Source organism: Lygodium microphyllum, chromosome 1 (genome assembly GCF_053477565.2).
Source record: "Lygodium microphyllum isolate KBCC chromosome 1, Lygodium_microphyllum_v1.1.10, whole genome shotgun sequence".
Classification (NCBI taxonomy): domain Eukaryota; kingdom Viridiplantae; phylum Streptophyta; class Polypodiopsida; order Schizaeales; family Lygodiaceae; genus Lygodium; species Lygodium microphyllum.
The window spans coordinates 27,637,789-27,642,290 of record NC_141135.1 but is presented as its reverse complement, the minus strand read 5'-3'; the positions used below and the strand labels follow the sequence as shown (position 1 = coordinate 27,642,290).

At 42.6% G+C, this 4,502-nt stretch overlaps 1 pseudogene; it reads right to left on the bottom strand.

The window, feature by feature from the left end:
* Window positions 1–2,786: 2,786 nt before the first annotated feature.
* On the bottom strand, window positions 2,787–3,365 carry LOC148040936 (pentatricopeptide repeat-containing protein At4g18520, chloroplastic pseudogene; annotated as a pseudogene).
* Between the last annotated feature and the right edge of the window lie 1,137 nt (window positions 3,366–4,502).

Genomic DNA, 4,502 nt, shown 5'->3' with positions numbered 1-4,502 from the left:
TGAATATCTATACTTCAGGTTGAAGGCCTGAAGGGAGAGGCAGCTTCAATTACCCCCGACTGCCTGCCGGACCCTAACCAAGGGGGTTGTTGACCGCACCGGGAATGTGGACTGAACCCGCCGCGAGAGGTCTCTCCGTTGAGCACTACTTGGAGCAGGAGGACGCTTGGGTGCCAGGGGGGGCTCTGGCCGTAAATCCCTCACCATCCCTCACCTTTCAGGTCCTGCACAAGAGGCTAATGTGACTCGGGATTGGATCTCAAGGCTCGCATACTAGTCTACGGGCAAAAGCTTGGAATAGTAGTCCCTGTGGATTACTGGATAGCCTTCGGGCGGATTATGGAAAAGCCTACGGGCGGAACTCCTTGTATTTCAAAGATAAATATGATGATATGTTAATAAAGAACTTGTTTGATATTGTTTTTCTATGTCACGTGATAAGATTACATGAAGGAACCAGTGCTTAACGGTGTAATTAAAGAAGCTGATTGTTACATGTCCAACTAACGTGTTAGATAATTACCTAACTAAAACAAACCAAGGAAAGTGTGGAGGATGGGCCATGGGTCCGTCCTACAGTTGGGTGGTCCCGGTTGGCCGGGAACTTTTCTCAAATCTCGAAGAATAGCGGGATGATCGTCAAAGGACTCGAACAACAAAAGTGTTGACCTAGAGTTATGTCTTAACTGATTTACGTTGTTTTAGGGGAATGGAATGGGACTATGCCTTATGGCAGAGAGGTTGAGCTTTGCATCCCTCTCGTTTCCCATTCTCTTTGAACCAAGTGCAGCGTGAATCCGCTTCGGACCTGGTGTTTCTGCGTAAAGTAGTTCGCTTGGGTCCGACGCTAGTTGCTGTTAGGAAATGACCAATCAGGAAAACCCTAATTCCGGTCGATCCTAAGTGGGAATGGCCAGAATACTTCCGCTACATGGCAGATGCGGAAAGTCGTAGATCGCAAACCCCATAGCATTCCATGGGAGTGCTGAGCAGAGCTTTCTAGACATCCTTTCTGATGGATTGCTAAGACGTTGTCGAAGGGTTTTGAAAGCAAAGTCGCCTCTTCAGAAGACCTTGACAAATTTCAAGATAGAAGATCAGTTCTAAAACAAGAGATATTTGTGATAATAGATGGATCAATGGATCATCCTGTATTAGATCTTTTCTATTCAAAGCCGTGCACAGTTGAGAAGTACAAGGTTTCAAAAAATAAATTCTTCCCAACAATATGAAATCCAAGTTCAAGGAGAAACTAAATCAGTTCCACATTGTTGATCCCTCTGTTCTAAAAATCACAGCAGCAGAGATGTATTCACAAAAAATTTGCCACAGTTGATAATTTGTATCCATTAACAGGAATTAAAAGCCTGTTTCTGTTAATTTTTCATCTTCAGTACCTCTAGATAAAAGACCAGCATGCTGAAAAGTCTGGATCACAAAAGGATTTTGCAATTCATGGCCACACTCTGGAAAGCCTGAGCTTACAAGTTGTAAAAGGACACCTTCCCATTCTCAGCAAGAACTAGACCATTGCATACAAGGTTTCTGAAGGCTGGCTTATTAAAAAGTGCAGTTGACAATACCATAAGTGTATAGAACCAGCCAGGGTCTTGTCTAAACCCTCTGCCACAAAATGACCTAGGAAGTTATGATCGAATAGAGATGTGTTTTCAAAGGGATAATGAATATAAGCGTAAGGCATGGAACCACTTTCAAACCAGCAATCAAAGACATCATCGACTCTATTTAAAGCTCCATATTCAGGGCCCCTCTTCAAGGAAATGGTGATGTGGTCAATCTTATGTCAGTGCAAATCAGTAACCTTACACCCAGATAGTTCAGATAGTTCCTCCAACTACTTCACGGATCCAACCACAATAATCTCTTTGTCATCAGAACTTTGCCAGATTGGTAATGGTGTGCCCCAAAATCGAGTTCGACTAACAGCCCAATCCCTCGCATTCTCCAACTAGTTGTGGAATCATTTTTCCTTCACAAAGTCAGGGACCACCATGCGCATAATGAGGCCTCCCCAGAAGGAGTCTGCCTTCACTCTTCCTCGTAACTGAACATTAACAGCAGTACATGAAGCCATTCTTCCCCCCTTTCTCCATGTGCAGCATCCGATACTGAGTAATGATTAATTTATTCCTGCTGAATTCGTGCGTAGTTAGAGCTCTCGTCCTTGTCGATCCCCCTCAACATATGCATTTTTTCCCAGATATCATCGGCTTCCTCCTCTCCCCTATTTTTGCTGCCTCCTATTCAAAGCTCCCCAAAGTCCCCTTTCTTTTTGCTTTTTCCGAAAATACCCGACTAATTTGCTCCTTCCGTGGGCCTCCCGTAACGCAAAAGCACGCTCCTTCAGCTCAGTCAGTATAATGGATTATAAAAATCTTGAAACTGTGAATTCTGCATTGACATTGTCGAATCCAATATAGTCATCAGTACGGTAATGTACGCATACATACAGGCACTGTTCAGATATGTCAAACTCTGACTGAACTGAAGACAAGTCTTCTTCTACAGTCTCAAAATCTGGCTTCACAACATCAGATGCAGAGTTGATGGGTGACTGAGACAAAAAGCTAGATTCCATCTCTTCCAAATCATATTGAATTTCATGGACATTACAGGCTTCCATCACAGCGATATATGATGCCCGTGATAGAGACAACTGCAGTTGGTGAGCCTCAATACATGTATTCCTCACAAGCTCTGCCCTACCGGCTCAACATAGTGCCATTACCAGCTGACTGTATGTTACAGCATTTGGTTGATGACCTTCAGCAATCAGCTGTTTCATCCACAGCATCTGGAGAAACTCCTTCTAGTTGCATCTTCTTCACACAGTTCACCACTTCCTCTCCAAACCCATGCTCAGCATAGCCTGCTACTAGTGCATTCAAAGAAACTGTGTTTTGATCTGGAAGGGCTTCAAACACCTTATGAGCTTCTGTAAGCAAGCCAACTTTGCTGTACATATCCACCAGCGTACTGCCCACATGAAAGACTCTCTCCAGCCCCTTAGTAACTACCTCAGTATGTAATATCTGGCCTGTTTTTATATCACCAGAGGAAACACAAGCTTTCACAATACAAGCAAATGTGATAGCATCAGCAGACATACCTTCCTGTTGCATTTGATGATAAAAATTCAGGATCTCCTCATCAAGATCAAGTTCAGAAAACCCTGAAATGAGAACATTCCATGTGACTCCATCTCGAACTAACAATTGAGCAAACACTTGCCATGCATCTGCTAGAAACCCACATTTCATATACATATCCATGATTGTGTTGCCTACATTGGCATCCCTCTCAAGCCCCCTTTTGATTAGTTTGGAGTGCATGTCTTGGCCCATTTCTGAATGTTCTAAGATACCACAAACCTTCAAACTGCAAACATATATGCCAGATTCAGGGCACATGCCTCTCAGCCACATCACCCAAAGCTCCTGTGAACTGTTGATCAAAACCTCCTCGTCTAGGTTGACTGACCACTTGGCAAGACATGCCAACTAGAGCATTATTGATAAGTTCCTCTTGCTCCAAACCCTCTTCCACGCAGAACAAAAGTATAAACACAACAACTAGATATGTACAAAGTATCAAATCCCACACACACAACTTTTGGGTGAATTTCACACCTTGAATGCGCAGCAATACGGCAACGTGTCCTGGATAATACTAGTGGACACGTTACAGTTGGTATCAGAGCCGACCAACAATGGAATTGTTTTTATGAAATCTCAAAGAAATGAAGTAAAGCAATTGTTGCTATCTAAATATTTCCTTACCTTCAATGCTCTCTTGCAAAATTACAAAGCGTGGAACAAGTTCTTAGTATTTCGAGTCATGTTTATGACTGCAATGCATTCTCCGCTTTATAGACAAAGAATTGGGATGATGAACATCCTGGAGCAAATTTATAATCCATCACCTTTGTACATGGAACGAAGATGGATGGGTGCTTGAGGAATCTACTACATAGCCGCCCACCGGTTTGCTTATCTACAAACCAACCTAAAGAGGATCAAGTGGTTGGAAGACTTGAAAGTCGTGAAGCTATTCATTTTTGTGGAAGCTCACGTAAATTCGACTTTACATATTCGAGGTCGGAGGGTTGAGATGAACTCATATGTATATGAGGAAGTAACTCGTGTAATCCCCACCGACAGGATTAAAGTGTTGGGCCGCCATGAGAAGTATGGATTCCAACGGAAAGGATATCCTGAACTTCCAATGACTTACCGATTTCCTGAAGATCCATAACCCAAAACCCTACTATTACATAGTTCCTGTAGATAAATACAATACAATGTTGTTCTCCCCAAACTAAATGTAACAATTGGCTTATCATCACATGAAACGTTGTATTCGAAAGGGCTATGCCCATATAAATACAAATAAAGACCTCTTTTTATCAATGTCTGGCTGTGCATAAGAGTTGATAAAAAGTTAAGTAGCTACATTGTTTACGAGATAGCTGAATTAAAGAT